The sequence below is a fragment of the Chrysemys picta genome, chromosome 9 (genome assembly GCF_011386835.1).
Source record: "Chrysemys picta bellii isolate R12L10 chromosome 9, ASM1138683v2, whole genome shotgun sequence".
Taxonomy (NCBI): domain Eukaryota; kingdom Metazoa; phylum Chordata; order Testudines; family Emydidae; genus Chrysemys; species Chrysemys picta.
This window is the reverse complement of record NC_088799.1, coordinates 95,679,201-95,704,635: the sequence shown is the minus strand read 5'-3', so window position 1 is coordinate 95,704,635 and position 25,435 is coordinate 95,679,201. Positions and strand designations below refer to the sequence as shown.

At 40.0% G+C, this 25,435-nt stretch overlaps 1 long non-coding RNA gene across 1 annotated transcript in view; it reads right to left on the bottom strand.

The window, feature by feature from the left end:
* LOC135973603 (uncharacterized) overlaps positions 1 to 25,435 on the bottom strand; it is a 183,294-nt gene that overhangs the window by 28,045 nt on the left and 129,814 nt on the right. The window contains exon 2 of the long non-coding RNA XR_010590512.1: positions 3,131 to 3,571. This is a non-coding gene — a long non-coding RNA (uncharacterized LOC135973603). The remainder of the gene's footprint in view (positions 1 to 3,130; positions 3,572 to 25,435) is intronic.

Genomic DNA, 25,435 nt, shown 5'->3' with positions numbered 1-25,435 from the left:
TGAGCTTCTTAACCCTTTACAGGTAAAGGAGGGATTTTATGCTATCTTTAGCTGTATGTTTATGACACCTTGTCACTTCGTATCTTGTATTTCTAGTTAAGTTGACAGAGCCATTACAGAAAAAGCCAAACTGACAAGTTCCTACCTGCTGAAAATGCTGGCAATAGGTAATCTGGCCAGAACACGTGAAGACCTCCACATTTCAAAGTCATCATATAATTTTAAGAATTAAAATCACCTCTGCATGTTAAATCAATCTAATGACTCACCTAACTCAACATTATTATTTTTTTAAGCAAAAAGCAGTCAGATTCCTCATTAATAGATTGTTCTGCTAATTTACTTTAGGAAGGAAAGTCTTTAATAGCTTGTCACAAGGTCCACAGTCTAACATCCGATAAGGGAAGGGAAAGCAATAGTACAAGCAGTGCTGTGGAATACACGTCCATCCCCATAGAAGGATAAATGTGAAGGAAAAGAAAACTAAAAATGAAGCTCAAACATGAGGATGAGGCACAGAGGAACAGTGTCCTGAAGATATTGCTCCCAGACATCCACATACCAGCGGAGGGAAGGTCGTATGTGTATTTGGGTCTCATTTCAAAGGCAGAGGTTCCTTTGAAATACAACAGTGAAAAACAAGGTCTATTTGGAGCTGCAAGTGCAGATTCACCAGCACCCAGAACAAAGGTAGTTTTAATTATCTGCACAATGTGACCCTGACTGACCACCCAGTTGCTTACAACAGTATTTGAATGGGTTACAGGAGTGGTAAACATATATAGCATGTAGGGAAACATTTCAGAAAAAAGCAGAAAACAAAGAGCCCCTCTCTGCTACAAATAACACTGAGTTAGGGGGTCCCTGGTTATTATATGGTTGACCTGTAATCCTATTATCACATGATTCAAGCAGTTCCTAACTCTGGGCTTGTCTTCACATACGATACTGTAGTGATGCACTGCAGTGCTTCAGTGAGAACACCACTACGCCAACTCTCCCATTGGTGTAGTTAATCCTCTGCCCTGAGAGGTAGTAGCTATGTCGATGGGAGAAGCTCTCCCATCAACATAATGATGTCTACTCCTGGCGTTAGGTTGGTATAACTCTGTTGCTCAGGGTGTGGATTTTTCACACCCCTGAGTTGCAGAGTTATACTGATATAAGTTTGCACTGTAAATCTGGCCTATGTTTTAACTGTGTTCTGCAGCCAAGCATATCAAAATCTCTAACCTGACTTAAAAGGCACCATTCAGACAGTGAATATTGCAAGCAGGCCAGGGACAACTGACTGAGTTGAAATTTGGTCTCTTGACTCAAGTCACGTTTGTAGGGCAGAGAGGCCTTTTACTGACTGAGCGTTGAACACAGTTGGTTTCTGGAGGTCTTTTGATCAGTAAGCATGGCTGCTGCTTTTCATTATTCCTTACTGCTCAAGCTATCTGGGGATTGTTAATAAGTGCAGAAAAAAATAGGATACTAAGCATCTGCTTGCACTTTATATTTCTCCCCCAACAATAACACATTGCACAAGTCCAGATTTTCCAAACCCTTTTGGCAGTCATGACAATACAAATAAGTCTATTAAATCGTGTACACTGAGGATCAGAATCTCTGCTGTGTTCTAGCTGCTGCAAGATATGCCATGGATATGTTCAGCTGACATATGGTGCCTTAAAGATCATTACCCCTAGGTCGCTAGCCAAGGCCCCGGTTGACGCAGATCCACTCTGAGAATGAGGGGACTCAGCCCCTGGTTTCCTCACATCCCCTCCTTCCCCTGCTGTGCCAAACACCCACTTGCATCCATCTTCTTACCAACTTGTTACCCCGGTCATGCTAATGATAAATTCCGGCCATTATATCTTGGAACAGCAGCATCCCTCCTTTGTATGCTAAAAACATCAAGGGATTGATCGTTTATTTCAATTTCTAATGGAGAAGGCTAGAGCCACCTTTGTGTAACGTGCTGTGGACTGGGATAGAATTCAGATTATTTTCTTATTTACTTCACCGAACACCCAAGAAAGACACTGCTTTTTATAAGCCATTGTTCACTGGCCCAAAGATACCTCATTTGAACAAAATCAAAGACCTTCAGTTTTCTAGTCACATTGGCCAAATTAATACTTTTAACTCACAATATAACCTTGTAAGCTTTTCATTTAACAACTAAATAATGGGTGATTAGAAGCATAGAAAGCTACATAACAATTTATATTGCCGTGTCTGACACTGACAATCTCACTCTAAAACAAGGAAAATGTGATTAGACAACAATGAGATTTCAGGGGCTTGTATACAAAGAGTCGGGGTTGATGGGATTCTCACATTTATTAACCAGTCTAATGGTAGAAAACCCATCCTGAATCAAGCTTGCAATTGATTATAGCTGTTGAAGATGTTCCCTGAAAATATGAATGTGGAAGGTCATGGATTTCTTACAATTTTATAACTAATTGCCTCAACTCAATCAAGGAATTTTGAATCTGTTTGTTGTCTAATTTATTCCCATCTATGCCCATGTGCCCTGGCTTTGGTGACAATTACTGATTGTATACAAACACACAGATGACTCCTTTACAGATTAATTCAAAATCCTTCTGCTTTTTTGGGATCATTAGAAATGATCTATTCTAGGCAACTGAAGTAAAACAGGAGGTCTTTAAATAGCCTTTGAGTAGTCCCTGATAGTCCTTCAGCCATTCTGTGCTCAGCTCTCACACAGCTTTGGTAGGAAGTGTCTCCCAGAGTTCATTCCACACATTTTAGAGTATATCTGGGTTCTGGGGGGGCTTTATATTTGTGGGACTTTAAATGTGAGCACAATTAGTGTAACCTGGATTGATAAGTAACTGAAGTCATTGATTGTGTCCAAAAATGTGATCCTTAGATATTTAACTGACTTTTAAGGCCCAATTAAAGTAAGAGTGAAAATGTGGCTCTCTCTATTGAGTCAGTGGGTGCCATGTATAAGGATGCTGTGATGTCATTACAATGGGCCACCTATAGTGGAGGATAGGATGGTTTGATGTTCACTATTAGGGAGAGCAACTTGAAGTCCCAAATATAAGATGAACAGGGGTCAGATTAATTCTGGTGATTGTTGGTGGACTGTCCAATCACTTACCTGGTTGTCCCTTCAGTTTCTGTAGAGTTTTAGCTTTCATCTAAAAAAAAAAAACGGTGTTAAGGGCCACATTTTGAAATCAACCACAAAATCACTAACTTTCTTGGAAACATTGGTGACCTCAGGTTTGTAAAAAAACACCTGCCCAGAATACTCTGTTCTGGGGTTTCTTCAGGATTTTTTCTCCTTACTCTAAACTTATTCTATTGCTTTTATCTCTTGTGCTTCAGATTTCTGATAGCCTTGATTTAATATACTATGGCTCAATATCAATGTAAAGAGTTAACAGCTTTATTCAACACCCAGAATGACTAGACATCTGCATAGTGCTAACAGTAAGCAAAGTACCAAAATCCTGACCTGCTGCGGGAGGAGTCTTGTATAAAGCCTGAAGTAGATACTTTGGGGATTGTCTTGTTTCTGGTTTTCCAAACTCCCAGCCTACAATCAGAAGAAGTTGATCCAGTTTGTTAATGTACATTAACAATCTGTTAGGAGACTATCACACACATTTGTGGTTTACAGTAACTCGTGTTAAATCTTCCCCCCAGGTATTTGCTGTGTATAAATTTAGACTATTTGGCCTGCTTCAGGATACCTGATACACTTTTGCACATTTCCAAGATCAATATTAGGACAAGTGGCTTCTCCTCAGAAGAAACGTCATCAGAAATTTGAAATGGCTTTTCTTCCTGTTACTCCAGAGAGAAGCACTTCAGTATCTCAGAATTTAAAACATCTTTCTAGTCTGGCTCTCAGTATAGAAAAACCTTTGAACAGTAGTGCTTAGATCTCTTTCCCACTCTCTCTAAATAATTGAAATTATACAAACATACAATTGCAGCACAGGTGTAAAACAACAGTCCAGCAAAAACATAACATAGCTTTCTTTCACTCGTCCTGTTTTCATTTTGTCACCAAAATATCAGGACATACAACAAGGAAGACATTCAAGGTTTCAAAGTATTCTTTAAACATGAAAGCCACCGAGTGCCAGCAGCCCAAATAGAAAACTTAACAGCATGATTCATATGGCCTTATAAACTAGAGCAAACAAGTGTAGCAGTTCTTCAATTTTATTTTAAATGGTTTGAGTTTTAAAGTTTAATTTAAATGCTGAGTCAATCCCAAGAAGCACACAGAGCATCAGAATATGAAAAGTTTGAGTTAATGCATCCTGACGGTTGATTCTGTTTATCGCTGCCTGCAGTGCAGCAATGTCATTAGCAGAAAAGTCAACCAACATCATGAACTGATCATAAGACTTAAGTGCCCCAGTACAGATCAGAATTTAAGGCTGCACACTGCCCTCCGTTCCTGTTAAACCCCCAGTGACTTCAAGAAGAGTTGCTTGTGCAGTTAGCAAAAGCAGAATATGGCTCTATATTAGCTGACAAGCTCTATGGATGCGGTGTTCAAGAGCCTTGCGTAACACACCATAGCAATAATGCTGTTTGGAACAGCACTTCCCAATCAGCGTGCCCACCGAATGTAATGGGCATTCCACATTCAAAATGATTGATGTCTAAGGCAATTTGAAAGTGGCTACCAGCTCTATAAAGTGAGCAGAATACAGAATGGAAAGCATTAGCTATATTACAACAAAACTACCAGCAGATCCATAGTAGAAGGTTTCATTTTCCTAATATCTGAAACAAATTCTATTATTAATTGAAACTCACAAGAATTTGAATTATATTGGGCGATACCAGATATTTAAGAACCTCATTACTCTGAAGCGTTTAAATGTTTTGAATGTTAGTGTCAGGATTCCTTCATTAAAGGGACATCGCCAAATCATTTAATCCATCCCCCAAATTATTATTTATATTACAGGTTCACCCAGAGACCTGAACAGAGATCAGGAGTCCACCGTGCTAGGTCTTTTACATACACACAGTAAGATAGTGCCTGATCCCAAAGACAAAGAGTGGGTGGGAGAAAGAAAGACAGGGGTATTACTAGTACTTTCTAAGAGTGCACAAAGAGGTTAAGTGACTCACTCAAAGAAGTCTGCGGCAGAACCAAGAAATGAATCTATCACACCTGAGTCCCAGACCAGCACCTTACAATAATCACAAGACCATCCTTCATCTCAAAATCTGGATGACATTAAGATGCTCAATTATCTGAAAATTCCTCCATTTGTCTGTTTCTAAGAATTGTTCTACAAATTATAGCCCTGATTAGCCAATTGTATTCAATTTTGTACAATTCTTCATTCTTTTATAGCAGTTACACCATGCTTAAGAGGTGTTTTGGTCTTGTTTTGTTTTTAACTTGATGCCATTGCTTAAAGCATAATTTATGTAATAAATGAAGCATCTGTAGGGCAGAATAAGCTAATCTGTGTCCTGCTGAGTGAGTTTTTTTTCACCGGAGACACATTTATAGCACTGTATCAAAAGGTAACAACCAACAAGTCCTCTAGTGAGGGTAAACTACCAATGACTCAATGCTCAATGTAATGTTATTAGTAATATTTATTTATATAGTGCCATAAAAGTGCCCGGCAGTTAGCATATAAAGACATCGTTCCTGTCCCAAAGGTCTCATAATTCATGTGTTTGAGTTTGCTAATCTTTACTCACGTGAATAATCCTCTTCTGTGTGAAAGCACATGGACATCAATCTTACAGTTCACGTGTATGAAAATTAGCAGACTGAGGCCGCAAACTTATTTCCTCCAATATGTTCACTCCCACTACTGTCTAATCCTGCAGTAGTTTTACACATGCACACAATTCCCACTGAAGGCGAGGGGAGTGCTCAATGAAGACAATCAGGCCATAATTAGTTGGCATTCTACTCCATGTCACATTAGACTCAGACTTTAAAGTGAGAAGGGACCATCGTGATCATTTTGTCTGACTTCCTGCACATTGCAGGCCACAGAACCTCGCCCACCCACTCCTGAAATAAGCCTCTAAATTCTAGCTGAGTTAGAAGTCCTCAAATGATGATTTGAAGAATTCAAGTTACAGAGAATTCACCATTTACTCTAGTTTAAACCTGAAAGTGACCCGTGCTGCAGAGGAAGGCAAAAAAACCTCAAAGGTCTCTGTCAATCTGACCTGAGGAAAATTCCTTCCCAACCCCTAGTATGGTTATTAATTAGACCCTGAGCATCTGGGAAAGACTCACCAGGCAGATACTGGGGCAAGAATTCTCTGTAGTAACTCAGAGACCTCCTCGCCTAGTCACCCATCTCCAGCCATTGGGGATTTTTGCTACTGGCAGTTGCCGATGGGCCACATGCCATTGTAGGCAGTCCTGTCATAATCTCCTCCATAAACTTATCAAGCTCAGTCTCGAAGTCTGTTAAGTTTTTTGCCCCCACTGGTTCCCTTAGAAGGCAGTTCCAGAACTTCACTCTTCTGATGGGTAGAATCCTTTGCCTACTTTCGAGCCTAAACTTGTTGATGGTCAGTTTATATCCATTTGTTCTTGTGTCCATACTGATGCTTAATTTAGATAAATACCAGGGAGGGAGAGGAGTTCTCTCCAATGTATTTATAGAGAACAATTATCTCCCCTCAGCCTTCTTTTGGTTAGGCTAAACAAGCCAAGCTCTTTGAGTCTCCTCTCATAAGGTAGCTTTTCCATTCCTCAGATGATCCCAATTCTCTGCACCAGTTCCAGTTTGAATTCACCTTTCTTAAACATGGGAGACCAGAATTGCACACAGTATTCCAGTTGAGGTCTCCCCAATGCCTTGTATAATAGTACTAACACTTCTCTATCTCTAATGGAAATACCTCGCCTGATGCATCCTAGGACTGCATTAGCCTTTTTCATGGCCACATCACATTGACACCTCATAGTCATCCTGTTATCAACCAATACACCAAGTCTCTCCTCCTCCTCTATCATTTCCAACTGATAAATCCCCAGCTGATAGCAAAACTTCTTGTTGTTAGTCCCTAAATACATGACTTGGTGCTATTAAGTTTCATCCCTTTTCTATTACTCCAGTTTACAAGGCCATCCAGATCTTCTTGTATGATATTACTGTCCTCCTCCGTATTGGCTATACCGCTCAATGATATTTTATTAGCACACTCATTTTTTGTGCCAAGGTCAGTAATAAAAATGTTAAATAAGATTGATCCCAAGACTGATCCCTGAGGAACTGCACTAGTAACCTCCTTCCAGCCTGACAATTCATCTTTCAGTATGACCTGTTGCAGTCATCCCCTTAACCAACTCCTTATACGTCTTTCAATTCTCATATTAATCCCCATCTTCTCCAATTTAACTAATAAATTTCTCATGTGGAATTATCAATGCCTTACTGAAATCCAGGTAGGTTAGATCGACTGCATTTACTTTGTCTAAAAAAAAAAAAAAAAAAATCAGATCAGTTATCTTCACAAAGGAGGAGATCAGGTTCATCTGGCATGATCTATCTTTTGTAGAACTAGAAGACATGTTTACGTGGTACAAAGCCACAAACTGGAGTACCACCCCTGCTCTTTAGGAGGGATCATTTATTACCCTAGGTAATTTCAGAGCTAAGCATAAATTGATTCCAGCATCAAGCACAAGCTCATTCTGATAAGTGATTCGTGCTCAGCTACCCAAGCACTTTGTTTCATAGAAAAAAAAACTCCTGAAACACGAGATCAATAAGTTCTAGTTGGATGCTATCTGCCATACAGCACCTGATTCTACTCAACGTTACAAAGTGGTTGGCTGGCAGGTCGAACTGGACACCAAATTCAAATGTCAGCTCTCATTTGGGAACCTGATGACCAGATATGTCCCACGAACCAGGACTAAATTGCAACAAACAAAATAAAAGGGGCGTGTATATTATTCAGTCGTTTTATTTTGTTTATACTCTTCTCCCAGTTCCTTCCACTCGCTAATGCTTCTGCTTTAGCAAGAAACGTTATTGCTAGAAATATGCAAGAAAGCCGTCTAGCGCCTATTTTAACCATTTTCTATAATAGAAGTGAGATTAAGAACACTTATAATCACAGAGAATCAAAATAGATTTGATAATACTGCACCTAGTCTATATCAGTGATGCTTCTACTAGAATAATTATCCTATAATACTAAGCATAATGTTAGGAAATTGGTATTATAAAAGAAATGCTGCTATTAGACAGTTATTACAATAAAATTATTTTACTATAAAACAATGAATGTGACAACAAACTCCCTATGCTGGTTCTGAGTGAATCGAAATTAAATATTTTCCTCTTATTTCAGATGTATTCAGAATTAGCTGTATTCTTCCAGGAATATACTTCTTAATGGTCATCAAGATAATGTAAGAAAAATACTGGTGTTATCCAACAATTTATAGCACATTTATGGAGTCCCGAACCCTGCAAAAATCTAATGGGTATTTCAGAATTTAGAATGTTTTTGAGGAATATGCTGTAAAGATCCAATCTCTTCTCTCCTGAAAGATTAGATCAGAACTTCATGGCTTGGAACTATCTATTCTCTAAGCACAATTTTAGGCCCTACTCCTGCAAAGCGATTGAGACCGGCACGAGATTCCATTCATGCGGAACCTTTTTCTAAATCAGGACATTAGAGATAAAAGATAGCAGTAGTATAACTATCTCAGGCCAAATTCAGATCTTACTCCTGACATGTATCTGGAGCAACTCCCACAGAGTTCAAAAGGATTGCTCCAGATTTACACACGTCTGAGTCAAAATAGATTTTTTTTTTAATCCTGGTGAATTTGAAGACCCTGATTCTGATAGTACTTAGACAAGTGCAAATTAGATGTTCCACTGGAGTCAACTGAGTTACACTAGTAAAAAGAAGATAGCAGAATCAGGTCTCAAGACAAAGATGGATGATACAATAAGAGTAAGTTACATTTTAGAAACAGAGGCTGGTGAACATGATTTATCTCCTGGAAGTTATCAATATTAATACTGAAGAAGTGCATCTGAAGAAGTGAGGTTTTTACCCATGAAAGCTTATGCCCAAATAAATCTGTTAGTCTTTAAGGTGCCACCAGACTCCTTGTTGTGTTAATATTAATACTTTGCACTTATACAAGCTATTTTCATCCAGTAATGCCAAGTGCATTAAAACATTAAATAAGTCTCATAACACCTGACAGGTATTTATTAGTGTATCCATTTTAGAGATGAGTAAACTAAGACAGAGAAGTTAAGGCCATTGGCCTTATTTCATAAATTCAAGTTTTGGTTGCCCAATTTAGAGGTGTGAAACTGGACACCAAACTTTGAGGGCACTGTGCTATAAAGTAAATCCTCCAGAAATTGTAGAGAAGCCACACTACCTGTACACCCTTCATGCAGTCTTTGGTTTCCTGGGACACTCTTAGAGAAAGAAGTCCAGAACACAGCTGTCTCAGGCTGCAGCTACTCAGAGTAAAGAAAGTTTTGTTACCCCATTTCCATATATCGTTCCTGTGCATAATAAAGAGTTTCTTGACATAGGTCTGCTCATCATTAAGATACCACAGCCACTCTTGAAAATTTTGGCCTAAATGACTTACCCAGAATCCCCTAAGTCAGTGGCGGACCAAGCCATAAAACTCAGGACTCCCCGTTCTCCATGATAATCAGCATTAGAAAGAAAAGTTTTGAGTACAAAGATTACATCAGTTGGATAAAATCCAGTCAGCTGTCAGACATAATAATAGAGGATACTTCCCGGTGTAGGACATACACACTGACAAGTATATAGGTGCACAGTCCCCATGAAAACAATGTTTAAGTGTGCATAAGCCCTGTTCAAACATGTCCGTGCGAATTTATCAACAACATTTGCTCATAATCCATGTGAGGCTCACAAGTATATAATGCAGATTGAAGTCTGGTTTTGATCTGTTACAAAGGACAAGACATAAAAGAACCATTCTAGACAAAGGGCATGTTTTCATCATTTTTATGAGTCCAATTGATTGTGATATTTCCTCCTGCAACTTGGAAAGTTACTCTTTCAAAGCGGATTTAATGTTCATTCAAGACATCAGATTGACAGTCCCAAAGACTGAAGCCAGAGAAGGCACAGCTTCGGCAATAGCAGTAAACTTCCACTCATGACCCCACCACTGGAGTAGAGGAAGCATGGAGGAGGAAAAAGGGTAAGCCAGTCTCCATAATGTTGAGATCTTTAGCTTCTGTGCTAGGATTAACAAGGAAGTTGCCACTATTACCAATTTCATTTGAATGCGGTAAGGACATCAACTTACTGGGAGCTAGACTGGGACCACTACTGTATTTTATAGAGGTCAGCAGTCATTATATAGCAACGTTTCCATTTAATACTTGTTTGGCCCTGGTTATAATCAATTAACCCGAGGTATAAGACACTTTCCTGTGTATTTCCAGTCCTGGAAAGATACCATTTGAAACAAAGATCCACAGAAATCATCATGTTACTGACCTACTAAAGCATTCAAGCAAGATACCATTCCTACGAGGTCTGTGAAGAGGAACAAGAAACAAGTCATTCTTATTTTGTGAAAAGCAACATCAGATATGAAACTGGCTTGAGCCAGCTGGCGTGTGCATGTGCTGAGATGATAGGTGGGCAGTGAAGGGATTAAAAGGCTTATGCTCTGTAAAGACAACATGTTAATGTAGTGATTACAGGATTTCAAGGGGTAGGTAGCAAAGCCTCAATTATCTAAATATGGATTTTCTAGAGGTAGTTTAAAATTATGTATTATTGATTAGTGCGTCTCAAGAGAGTTATCTTGATGAAGGCGTGAGGCAGCAAAATGAAATAAGAGGATGAGCTCGATACTCGCATCCAGTTCCACTGGGAGGAGGGAGAGCAGGGAGCAGAATAGAAGTATAATATATTATACAGACACTTTGTGACCCAAAGAAAGTGCTCATGGTCCATCCCCAGCCTTCCTAACAAAGGGAGGCACCATCCACCTGCTAAGTGGGATGCAGGGATTCAGAGTTCTCCCAAGAGCCCACGGGAATAGCTACAGTTAGTATTTCAAAGCTTATGTTGAAGGCAATCCTATAGGAAGACTGCTACTCCTAGAAGAAGACTGCTTTCCACCCCTGTGCATTTTTATTTAATATGGTAAGCCTTGATTCAACAATTAGCTTGAGTTTTACTTACATCTGAAAGGGCAGCTACAGTCTTACAGGAGACAGAAATAAACTTGTTTCAGAGTAGCAGCCGTGTTAGTCTGTATCCGCAAAAAGAACAGGAGTAGTTCTTTTTGCGGAAATAAACTTGGTGTTCCCAAATGTTTGAGCTCCTACTTAAAGAGAAGTTGGCTGTGCATGGTTGAACTCCTACTGCAAGTGGCCAGATGTGTTAGAGGGATGTTTGTTGAAGGAGAGGAGTCTGATATTTATCACTGGGGCGGGGGTGGGAGCAATAATGCAGGGGGAACAGATGGAGGTATCTGAAGATCTTTGTTCATCATAGATAGTCACTAATATTCAGATATTTTGAAACACTTCACAATTGGGAGATGTATCTTTAAGATGGCTTTTTTACTGTAAGAGGAAACACCCTCATTATCAGTAGATCACCAGTAACTCAAATATTTCTTAAATACGCTTCCATCTGTAGCATGTATTAGAAAGCATTCTCCTCCTAGTATTTAACTGATGTTTAGCCATCATCATAAAATAATTGTACAATGTGCCATAATTCAGCACAGTTGGCAATATTTGCTTAAGAAGGGTTCAAGACTGGAAGATAGAGGGGTTGGGGCGGGGGTATAGCAGGTTAAGGTTTAAGCACACTGGTGTAGGTGATCTGCTTGCATTACCTGGATGGATTTCATTTAGTACTATTTTATGTGCCAATCCAGCTGCAAATACTTCAAGAGTTGAAAACCAATTTCATAGAATGCATCACATTCTATGTGGTTGCTATGGGATAGTCATTAATAACTATTTATGTTTATCTACATTATATGGCTGCACATATTATGCCACCTTTCATAGTGAACATTACTGGTCATTTTTAAATATGGTAAGCTGGATATTATTATGGGGAGCTGGTCATATTAATGGGCCGTCAGCCTTTAGAGGCCCCCTTTAAATGTCATTTACCATCTACTAAATTCTGGAAATGGCGAGCACCTTAATAATTTCAGGACTATTCTGAATTTACTGTAGCAAAACATGTTTGTATTTGCTGTAATTTATGTTATTTTCCATACATTGGAATCTGGTGCTATTTTAACCTGGTTTTATTTAATTTGTAGCATGTGTCTATATCTTTCAATTCTGAATACTGATGCACATATCTGAAAGTTAAAAAAAAAAAAAAAAGTAAGGAATGTAGACTTGCTGTAATCCCATCTTGAACTAGCAATCACCAGGGCAACAGGACTTGCTTACATCCTTCATTATAAGAGTGTCTCTGGAATGAGGGAATACAGCATAATTTATCTGACTCATAGGTATTTATATCTGCTCATTACCCACCCACCCCCCTCCAAAAAAAAAAAAAAAATCTACATCCTACATTCACAACAGACAATGGTGGTGGGCAGAATATAAGTCACCAATTACCAAGAAAATTTCATATTCTGGCCTTGGTTAATAAAATGACAAAATATAGGGAGGCAAAACGCACAAAAAAAGATTATTTTAGGTTTAGGTTTCTCATAACATAAGATTTGATCTATGCCTATGAAATGTCAAGAATCATAAAAATATAGTTATGAGTGTCACAAAACTGTCCATGGTAGAGCACCCCCTTTAGGAGCTACATGAGGAGCGCACGCATGCGACTCCAATTATCCCCACCCCACAGGCTGTTGTAGGGAGTAGCTTTTTAGCAAAGCAATGCTCAGCTCCCTGGCTCAGGCCTCGTCCCATCTTGGTCTCAGGTGAAACAACAAAACAGCAAAGAAGGTTAAACTAAAGAAAGGAAAAGAAAAATCTGTCGGCAGCTCCCTCGTGGACCTGGGCATCTCTTACTCCTAAGGGACCTGGGAGCATCACTGTCCACTTCAGAATTCATGGAGCTCAATCTTCTCGCCCCTTGTAGCCCAGGGAATCCGCACCCTCCTTCTGCAAGGGCTCTGCAGGCTCTCAGCCCTCTCTTTGGGGCTGAAGCAGCTAAGTCTGTTCCCTTCCCTGGATTGCCCCCATTTGAGTGGGGTTCTCTCAACTCCTCCTTCAGTGCTGGCATGATTTGCAGGTGCAACAGGGTGGGGCTTTTTCAGCCCAAAGCAGCTCCTTAACCCCTTCCCCCAGTCTGGGATTTATATGCCCTGGTCTGTGAATTACTATTAGGTACAGTGTTTCCTTAAAAGAAAGTATTGATTTGTGATTAAATCTATCACATGCATTCATTCGTTTTAAACCTCATTCGTGTTTCCTTTTAACTGTGGCCGGTAGCCTTGTATTTGCCTTAGTTTTAATTCTTATTGTGCCTTCACTTTTGCCTATTTTATACAATCTTTCATCTATTCTTTACTATCACTAATCCCTCCTGTGATGCTCCCAACTGTGGCACAAGAGCAAGCACCAACTTCAGGCAGATTCTCCAAAAAACAGGGCACGAAAACTGGTCATGAGTTCTAAACTTAGATTTCATCAACCAACTGCTCCAAGTGCAAACTCCTCAGGCACATTAACAGCTTTAAATGGAGTGAGACAGTTCACTTGGATGCTCTAGTCTGTCCTCTGTGATAAATGGCCCGTAAGACTAAGAATCACAGCAATATTCCATTTACTCCTAATCTCAAAGGACCAGTCACTCACCCCTTCTCAGTTGCACCTTAGATTTCACACCAAGGATAATGCCTGTAGCCAATTCTATAATAAATTATATGAAGATTTATTAAATAGGAAAGGGAAACTAGAGTGTTATTTACAAAGTTAAAGCAAGTGAATACAGACACACAAATGAGTTACAGGCTTAGGTTTTTAAAGGTAATAAAGGCATCTATAACCAGCAAGCTCTATTTGTCCTTTAGGGTTAACCCAGGCTAAATGACCTGGGATCTCTTACTTATGCCTAGGAAGCTCCTTGTCCCCCAGAGTCCTAACAACATAGAGAAGCCTAGTTCCTTTTGTTTGGGGTTTTTGTTTCGCTCCGGCCTTGTGTTCCCAGCAGCAAACTCAGCTGACTCCACTCCACTTGCATGACTCATCTTCACAGGGAGCAGATGAAAACAACAGTCAGAGTCTTTAGTCCTTTTGTGGACAATTCCTCAATTCAGATGTAGGGAGTTTCCAGTTGTAAGATCCAACCATAGCCTGTCTGGTATCAATGACAGGTTTCAGAGTAGAAGCCGTGTTAGTCTGTATCCGCAAAAAGAACAGGAGTACTTGTGGCACCTTAGAGACTAACAAATTTATTAGAGCATAAGCTTTCGTGGACTACAGAAGTGGGCTGTAGTCCACGAAAGCTTATGGTCTAATAAATTTGTTAGTCTCTAAGGTGCCACAAGTACTCCTGTTCTTTTTTCTGGTATCAATGGGTCTCCTCTTTCAGGGGGAGCATAACAATTTCTGTAGAAGAGCAGCTCGTCACAGTAATTAACTTTCTTCTCCTGTACGGTGATTCATACAGTCACAGAGGCTCATACTATACCTGCTCAAATACTACATTACAATATGGAATACAGCTAATACAAGTGAGATTAATGCAGGCAGCAACTCACATGCATTTGATAGAATCCAAACACTTTCTTATACTTCTAATATGTATCCTATCAATAATACCCCATAGGTGAGCCGGACAGATTTCAGTTATATTTCAATGTTCACTTGAGACGTTGTGACCAGGATGTGACCTGCCACCTGGTCTGCCAGCATCACATCCCTTATTTTTCTTGGTCATTTTACTGCTTAATTCCTCTCCGCTTTCACTCAGTACATTGAGTGCTGATTTCTCTCTCTCTCTCTCAATGACACGTGTTTTTTGATTATTTTATTTTTAATGTCACTTATTTTGTTCTGCTTCCATCGTGTCCCTTTAACTCATTATCTTTATTGTTGGTTTGTTTTTTCTTTTGCATAAATCAGTAAAAAAATCATGTACTGCTTTTCATTTACAAAGGCAGTCTTCAAATCTGTTTAACTTGTTTACTTCCAGTTTCCCTTAGCAACCTCATTCTTTCTGAGGCAGGTCCTGGCACTCGGACACTCCCTGTGTCTGTAAGTACCACTCACGTGAAATTCTTAGAACTGCCATCTATTTTAGGTACTCATTAAGGACACTATTGGGCTCACTTTGATTATTTCAGCCTTTTCCACGTATCTGCTTCTTCAAAGAATATAACCTAATTTCCCCTGGAAAAAAACTAAACAAAAAAACAGAGAGACAAAGACAGACAAACCTTACATGAACAAAACAGGGACTTACAATTTTTCATAAGCCAGCTGTACTTGCTTCTGATTTTTGTGGCAGTACACGCATGGAGCACCCCTTGCCTCAGCAGGGGGGGGACGTTGCCACTATCTTTGGATCCAGTACCCCTGAAACCGCCTACTTCTAGCCCCAGGTCGTCCATGCCTCAGCCTTTCAGGCAAGTCACCTACGTTCGATCCTCTTTCCAGGATATCATAAACAAGTCCAAGAAAATGTCTGAACAGACGTGAATAATTCTTCTGCTCTGAAGGCTACTGAAGCCTTCTCTACTTGCCAACCCTATATCAGGGCTTCCTCCAACAGAAGGCTTTGCTCTGCCTTCCCCACAGTCATCCCCTGGAAAAAAATGGGGTAAGATCTAGGGAACCAGTTCTATCCCTGGGGCCTTCCTCAGTCTGCCTGCCCCAGAACTTTCCCTACCTCCTCTCTTAGGCCTTCCCTCCACTACTGAGCTCCCTCAGTCTACTCATAAGGCCTATCTCTGCCTTTTCTGGCCACGAGGCAATTAGTTAATTAGCCACCCCCAGCCTTTGAGCATGACTAATTGGGGTTTTATCCTCTACTTTGCAGGGCATGGTGGTTAAGCCCCATCACAGTATCACATGTTCCCTTTTTTTAAGCACCTAATTGTGCATTTCTTTCTCACCACAAACTCCCAGGGAAGTCACGGAATCCATGGGATAGGCAGGGGGTGCAGAATTAGGCCCCAAGAATTCCCAGGTTCCAATCCTGCTGTGAGCAGCATGCAGGTGGACTTCAAAACAAAAGGGAAGTTAGGACAAAATAGCTCTTTAGAGTAGTTTGCTTCTTGCTCTGTATTGAGAAGGAAGACAGGGAATATTAGAAGAAAGGCAAGAGAAGATATTTCACATATTTAAATGGTAGAATTGGTGACACCAGTAGGAAACTTTTAAATATAGGAACCCAAGAGAGATCTAATGAATATTTTACAGGAGAAAACCTAACCGCCCAGCTAGCACACCTCTTGTATTTTTTTTTAAAGGGATCATTTTAAGTTAACAAGATGAATACCTTCCCAGTGAAACAGTCCACCTAGGGAGATAAATTCTTCAGAGCAGGAACTCTCTACTGATGTGAGTTTTCAGAAGAAGTGCTTCCAGTTATGCGTTCTCTTAAAAGAGGCATCCCTGTAGGCACAGTACATGAAAGAAGAAAGAATGGTGCTTTACCAACATAGGGCCTGATGCATCAACGGCTCCGCACCCGCATTAACTTGGTGTAGCATTTACAGGAGCTGACCTATATTGCTTACGGGTAGAAACAAAAACACATTTGTGTGAGAGTCCAACCCCAGTTTCTCTGTAGGAAAGATGACACACTTGCAGTCTTCACTTTTTTTCTTTTAAATGGTTTATGTGTTTTCCATTCTTATCCCATTCATTGTTATGAGAGTGGATTTAATTTGCCCAATTTTCTCTTCTCATTAGTTATTATCTTTGCTGAGACACCATCAATGGCCTGCATTTCTCTGCACAATGTACTTTTGAATTCTAGAAGCCTAGAAGTAATGTCCAAATATATGTAAGGTACAAAATAGGAAGACAGCTGCAACAGTAAGTTATTAATTTGTTTTTCTGTGGATCAATTTGAGGGACATTGTGCTTTCTGGACTATACTTTATAAAGTGGAAGAGAAAGCAAAAATCCTATTCTGATTTTGGGCTCCTGGTCCCAACATCTCTTAATTGTTCTAGGATTCTTCTTCCATTCCTATCTCTGACCACAGAATTAGATGATAGAAGAGAAAAGCATCATTAAATGACTGCAAAATACCCTCTAACGCACATTTTACATATACAGCTTTCAGCATTATATGGTAACAGTAGCAACTGGACTGCCCAAAACACATGGGTGGGATTAGTCAATCTTCCTGGTGATCATGGACATGAGAAATGCACAAAAGCTTCTTAACCAACATTTAACATAAATGAGGATTGGAGTATTGATCCAGCTTAAACTGCAGTATGAATTTCACACCAACTAGCATTTCTCTCTGCTGAATTACATCAGTCTCCTTATCTGCCCGCCTGGGCTGACCATTGCACAAAAGCATTCTGGCCAGGGAGTGATAGATAGGCACAAGCCACGTTTGGGGAACGTGGCAATGGACCAACTCAGGGGGAGCTTGGATCCAAAAATAGCCCTAAGTTTCTTCCAATTTGTTTCGTAATAGTAATAATGCTTCCCAACACTTTCAGTTCTTGCCTATTATTCTAGCATATTGTTAAAATCAAATTGGATGCCAGCACAGGATTTTGATGACAATACTCTAGCTAACAGATGTGTGAAGTCATTTTAGTTTAGCGTAAAAAGTGTTTGGCATTGGGAAGAGAGACAGCTACACGTTATAAACACTGGGGAAAGAAATCACAAGTACGGAGAATAATACCTAATGCTGAGATGGCGGGAAACTCTTTTCTGTACTGGGTCAGGCTACTGGTTCATCCAGCATTTGATTCTTCAAAAGATACTATAAAAACTGCTGGGTAGTGGGAGAAATAACAGAGAAAGAGGAAGGAAAATTAATCTTGACACTGTTTTACGTGGGAGTTAGTTCTTGGTGCTGACCTAACTGGTTCTCAGGACAGCATGGGAAAGTGTCTGACTAGTTCCAATCTCCCTAACGTCTGTGTGCTTCCCCCAACCAGCTGGCTTCATCTCAACCTGATCCTGACTGAATTCGTACCAATCTCTAACAGACACAGGAGATGGTGTAACAGTAGCGCTATAGAATTACAAAGAGTTGAACTCTTGAAAATGTGTATGAACAAACTGAAAAAAGAATCTCCGTTCAGGTTAATCAAAATGTTTTGTTTCAATCATTTCAGAGGGCTTGTCTACACGGGGACACAGGCGCCGACTTCTACTGGCGCCTGTAGTTGCTCAACCCCTCTGTGTCCCCCAGGAAATAAGAGAGGCAGAACCTAACTAACCTAACTATTGTGGGTATGTTTCTAGTAAACAAAGTAGGCAGAAACACCCTGAACTGATAAGCTTGCCTTACACAATCTGCAAAGCGATTGGTCCATATGCAATCTGCCAAGCAATTGGTTTTCACATGCAAGTAATATAGATGTTAGTAGCTAGGAAAGATGTTGTGGCAGGACGAGGACTCACCGGTGCAGCACCTCCTGCTGGTAGTCCTGGGAATTAGCTCTTCCAGCCTCTGAAGCACCCTCTGCAGGCCAGTGTCTCACCTGCCGCTGGCCTCCCGCGTCCCTCCCAGACCCCAGTGCCCCTCTACTTCTGGGTTCTGCCACAGCAGTACCCCCACAGACGTGGGTCTCCCCTCCCAGGGGAACCCCCAACCCTCTATCCCCACCTCAGTGACTACTGTCAGTCATCATGTAGCCCCCACTCCCTGAGGCAGACTGCAGTCTATAAACCACTCATCATCCGCAAGGGGGGTTAGGGCCTGTTGCCTTCGCCTATCTCGGAGCTGCCCCTTTGCAGCCTCAGTACCTATTTGTACCTTTGCCAGGCTGGAGCTCCCCAGCTCCCTCTGCCCTTCCCCAGCACTGTTCCACCCTAGGTACTCTCCTTAGCTTCCCAGGCAGTCAGGTCCTTCTCTCTCTCTAGAGCCAGAGAGAGACTGTGTGAACTCGTGGCCCACAGCCCTTTTATAGGGCCAGCTGTGGCCTGATTGGGGCGTGGCTGCAGCTGTGATTGTTTCCCCAATCAGCCTAGCCTTTCCTCCCAGCTCCAGCCCACTCCAAGGTCTGACTCTTAACCCCTTCTTAGCCAGAGCGGGGTGACCGTCCCGCTACAGATGTATATAAACTGTCTGAGGTGTTACACGGAGTGGACTTGTGGTATCACCTTGTACCTAAACCCCCCAAGTCTGTGCCTGGCCAGTGTGGGCAAAGAGCTGTTACATGCCTAATAAAGTAACCTGAGTGAGGAGTTAAGTCGAACTGAGGGGGTTTTGTTTTTTGGATCTGTATTTTTTAACCTTAAGGATAATTGTATCTGAAAAATAACTATTGAAACACTTATAAGAGATCCAGTGAATTAATAGCTCATTCTTCTTTTCTTGGATTCAGAATTAATTCCTGGCCTATACTGACTTTACTCTTACTACAAAATTCAATTTGCATCGTTAAAGTCCTGAGTTTATTACATTTGCAACTGACACAGATCAGTCCCGGAGAAAGTCTATAATTTTGGGAAATTGTTTCTAATGTGAAACTTTTTTTGAAAGTACTATTACAAATACTCTGAATTGATTTAAACCTTAATACGCTGCTTTGGTTGAAGAAAATAGTATATGAATGTCAAAGGTGTAATTCACTGATAAAATAACCGATTCAGCAAAGTTTTTAAACACATGCTTAAGCACAAGCTGAACTTAGGCCTTAGTTCTTGATCCTGCATCGCTGAATTCAATGGCAGGTTTAGTATGGACTTTAATGGACACAAAACCATCCTTTAGGGTCCATTATTAGTGTCAGTCCCCAAGAGTCAATCCCAGGTACCTATGGCACAGCTGGAAAACATCTGTAGCCATTTATAAATCTACAAACTGGAAGTGTCATTGCCAGTCAGAGGTTAAGGGTTTGATCATGCTCTCACTGGAGACAATGGCAAAATTCCCATTAAATTCAACGGAGCAGGAGCAGGTCCTTAACCTATTAACTAATTATTGAATTATTGGAAGGAGACTAAAGACATGCACAAGCTGTCTGATATTAACACACATCTTGTTAGTGGTCAGCATTTTTCATCCATGTGACAAATCTCTCCACCAAAGTGATTTTTCCCCCTTTTGTTTGTGTTTCAGAGAGATAGGTACCAGAAGGTGCATAATTGAGTGACCAGCTAGGTGCACCAAATACACCTAAGGTTTTACACACAGGTGATGGAAACAGGAAGTGTCAATTTGATATTAACAGCCCATGACATACTGGTAGAAGCCAGTATTTGGGTGTAAGAAATAAATTTGCAAAAGATTTAGCAGACAGACATGCAGGTGGGCTACTCTCTACACAGAGATCTAAGTGGCATTATACATGAGCAGGTACTTCAGATATTGGTGTGGCTGAGCAGTGTTGCCAACTCATGATTTTATCATGAGTCTCATAATAATTATGGTTTTCTGTAAAGCCCCAGCTCCTGGAGTCAAGTGAATATGTGATGATTTCAGCCTTCATTTTTCTGTCTTTTGTGCACCTATGGATGGGTCCCACAGGACGGATAAGCACGGAAACACCTATTTTGCAAATCCCACTGGGGCCTACCCATTAGTGAGGGTTCCAAACAAACGCAAAGTACTCCACTTAGGAAGGAACAATCAATTGCACACATACAAAATGGGAAATGACTGCCTCGGAAGGAGTACTGCGGAAAAGGTTCTGGGGGTCATAGTGGATCACAAGCTAAATATGAGTAAACAGTGTAACACTGTTGCAAAAAAAAAGCAAACATCATTCTGGGATGTGTTAGCAGGAGTGTTGTAAGCAAAACACAAGTAGTAATTCTTCTACTATACTCCGCGCTGTTTCAGCCTCAACTGGAGTATTGTGTCCAGTTCTGGGTGCCATATTTCAGGAAAAATGTGGACAAATTGGAGAAAGTCCATAAAAAAAACAATAAAAATGATCAAAGGTCTAGAAAACATGACCTATGAGGGAAGATTGGAAAAAAAACGGGTTTGTTTAGTCTGGAAAAGAGCAGACTGAGAGGGGATATGACGACTATTTTCAAATACGTAAAAGGTTGTTACAAGGAGGAGGGAGAAAAAATATTCTCCTTAACACCTGCGGATGGGACAAGAAGCAAAGGTCTTAAATTACAACAAGGGTGGATTAGGTTGGACATTAGGAAAAACTTCCTAATTCTTAGTGTGGTTAAGCACAGAAATAAGTTGCCCAGGGAGGTTGTGGAATCTCCATCATTAGAGATTTTTAAGAGCAGGTTAGACAAACACCTGTCAGGGATGGTCTAGATAATATTTAGTCTTGCCGTGAGTGCAGGGGGCTGAACTAGATGATCTCTCAAGGTCCCTTCCAGTCCTATGACTCTACAATCCTGTGATTTTGTTGTTAACTTGTTGTCATCAAAACACATTATGTAAAAAGCACTGCCGATAGAACACCTACTTCTATTATGCCGTGCACAAGAATTACATTCCACCCCCTAGTCATAATTAAATGTTGCTATTCCCATATAAGAAATGTGGTTAATTAAATCTGTTCTGAAAAGAAGTTTGTTGGTAATGGCTGAATTATATTATTATTACTGTTTATCATTTGTATTACCATAGCACTTAGGAGCCCTAGGCATAGATCCATTGTGCTAGGTGTGTAGTACACACAGAGCAAAAAGACTTTGCCTGTCCCAAAGATGTTACAATCTAAATAGAAAGGTTGAAAACATAGATTATAAGAGTGAGAAATGAGACAATGAGCTACTCATACTAGTTTCACCAATGACCAAAAGATGGAGAGAAGAAGAAGGGGATAGTGCAGGGAAGATGGGAACAGTCTCCTCCTCCTCAGTCCCACATGACATTCTGATAGGTAAGCTGGAGAAATGCAGGCTTGGCAGAACTACCATTAAGTGGACACATAATTGGTTAAACAACCGCAAACACAGAGTAGCTATTAATGGAATGATGTTGGATTGGAGGGAGGTCTCAAGTGAGTTTCCACAGGGATCTGTTCTGGGTCCAGTGTTGTTTAACATCTTTATTAATTAACTGGAAGTAGGTATAGAGAGCACATTGATCAAATTTGCAGATGACACAAAGCTGGGGGGTTGCCAACACTTTGGAGGATAGAGCTAACATTCAGAGGGATCTCGATGAACTGGGATATAGGCAACAAAGTGAAATTCAACAAAGAGAAATGTAAGATGCTACACTTAGAGAAGAAAAACCAAATGCACATGTACAGAATGGGGGACAACTGGCTTGGCAAGCAGCACTGCTGAGAAGGATCTGGGAGTTGTGGTGGATCACAACCTCAACGTAAGTCAACAAAGCAATGCTGTTGCAAAAAAAAAATAGAAAAAAAATGCAATTTTAGGTTGCATTAACAGAGGCATAGCATGCAAGTCATGAGAGGTGATAGTACTGCTCTACTCAGTGCTGGTTAGGCCTCAGCTGGAGTAGTGTGTCCAATTTTGGTCAATACATAGAAGGGATGTAGAGAAACTGGAAAGGATCCAGAGGCGAGCGACAAAGATGATCAAAGGGATGGAATGCAGCCATATGAGCAAAGGCTGAAGGAACTGGATATGTTTAGTTCTGAAAAGAGGAGATTAAGGTGGGATATGATAGCGGTCTTCAAATATTTGAAAGGCTGCCATAAAAAAAGTTGTTCTCTCTTGCCACAGAGGGCAGGACAAGAGGCAGTGGGTTCAAACTACAGCACGGCAGATTTAGATTAAATCTCAGGGAAAACTTCCTCACTGTAGGAACAGGACAGTGGAATGGACTGCGTAAGGAGGTTGTGGAAGCTCCTTCACTGGAGGTTTTCAAAAGGAGGCTGGATCCATCTGTCTTGGATGGTTCAGACACAACAAATCCTTGGTAGGAGGTTTCCTTGATAACCCCTGTGATTCCTTTTAACTCTATAATTTAAGCCTTCGGAAGCACAGACATTTTCTTATTCAAGGTTCTGAATCAGGGCCCAAAAAGCATATTCAGGACGTATTCAGTAACTATTTCAGGATGGCCTTCTTACCCCAGGAATTCCTTTGACTGATATATTAAGAAACAAGGAATGATGTGATCTATACCATTTGGAATAAAATTTTTAAAACAAATAGATAAAGTATGTCCTTCAGTATAAAGCAGTCTTTGCTATATAGGGCTACCTTTGCTGCAATCTTCAATTCAAAGCTGCTATAGTTTGGCTTAATTAAGAGATGAAGGCCAGATGGGGAGGGGCTGAGCAGTGATTATAAAAGCAAGAAGGGTAGAACAGAAGGGGGCTTTGGTAAGAAAACTTATGTTTAATTTCCAGGATATGATGTAATCAGCTACAACAGAGAAATAACAATAGGAGGAAGGAGTCTGTATATTTAAAAAGGAAGGTTTTAGGTACAGCAAAATAGATGTACAAAATTTAAGTTTTGAGTATAAAACTGCCGAGATTCCTTTGCAGAATAATAACACTGTTATATGAATCTATAACGTATACAACCATGTAAAAAAAAAAATAGACAATATAGAACTGGAAGAGTTAGATAAGATATCAAAGGCCTGGATGTTATTTGTGGAGACTTTAATAGCGATAATGAACTATGGGAAAGGACAATTATAATGGCGAATGTCTGGAACAGTTCATGGACATGCACATCCTGGCACTGCTAACTACTGGAGCACCTACTAGGTTTAATTTGGTGGATAGAAGCTTTTCATGTTTAGATCTGGGAACTGCACTATCATAAGTAAATGCATCTATAAAGAAGATGGAATGGGAAGTGATCACTTCCTTATGCTAATTACATATCAAGACCAAGGTAATATTGAAAATACCAAAGGAATCCCTAGGTGGGACCTTAGAAAAGCAAACTGGGGACTCTTTAAGAATAAGTGTATCTAAGTACCAGTTGATAAGTGGTTATTTAGAGGAATTTCATGATAATATAATAAAGGGAGTTGTAGCAGAAGCAACCCAGCTATATGTCAGATACTGAATTGGCAAAAACACAGAAATCCATTCCTGGTGGAATGAAGATTGTAAAGGAGCAATTAAAGCAAGAAAAAAGGCATACAAACAAGCAAAAAGTGCAATGAATACAAAGGCCTTAATGAACTATAAAAGATATAAAGCGGTAGCACAAAGACTTATTCAAAAGGCAAAGAAAGAGTTAGAGAAAGTATTGTGGGAAAATGAACAAAGATTCCAAGGTTTCAGAGATATATAAACAAGTTAAAAGATATGGAGTAAAAACAGATTTTATACTTGGTGGCATAGTAAATGATAATGTTGAAAGTGCTTAGGAAAAGCAGATGCATTAGCAAAAGATTTCCATAAAGCTAGTAGTGAAACAAATCAAAGTAAAGAATTTTATGAAGAAAAAAGAATGTTTGCAGAAGAATACTGTGAGCTCCTAAATGGATGGGTAGAATATAAAGATGATGTACTGAAGGAAAATTTCAGCATACAGGAACTCAAAATATCTATAGATAAAAGTAAAAATACAGACTCAGGTAAAGATAACATGTAATGGTTAAGCACCTACTGAAAGTTCAAGGGTTTTATTGAAATTATATAATAGTATATAGGGAAAAGGGAATACTACTGGCAGAATGGAAGCATGTGGTGGTTATACAGACAGGAAAACCTGTCAAATGATATTCAAGGCCTGATGGATATAGGCCTATTGTCTTCACATTGTATATGGGAAAAATTATGGAAAGCTAAATGAAAGGTGAGTAGCATACTTGAAAAAATGAAATTATAAAGTGTACGAACTGATTTTAGGAAAGGATGATGCACAGTTGATCATACTGTAAAATTAGAAATGGAAAAAACAAAAATGCACGAGCAACAGAGAGTTTATGATAGCTGACGCTTGGACATCAAAAAAGTGTATGATATGCTATGGAGGAAAAGTTTACTATATAAACTAACAGAAATTGGAATAAGAGGAAGAATGTTCTGGTGGATGAGAGACTTCTTAAGTGATAGAACTGTGCAAGTCAAAGTGATATCAGCTTTGTTGTACATTTATAAACTTACTAATGGACTCCACAGCCCTTCCTTGTTTAACATCATGATTAATGATCTCCTGGAGAGCGTACAGGCAGAAATAAGATATTACTTTATTTGTGGATGACTGTGCTATCTGGACCAAACACAGATGATTTAAGATAGCTGTGGAAAGAACCAATAACCAATAAGGCACCGGGGGGACTTCAAAATGGGGAGATTCTTGGGGATTTAAGTTCTCACTTGCTAAAACAAAGGGAACAATCTTCACAAAAAGGAAGACTGGGGAAGATTAGAACTTATCTC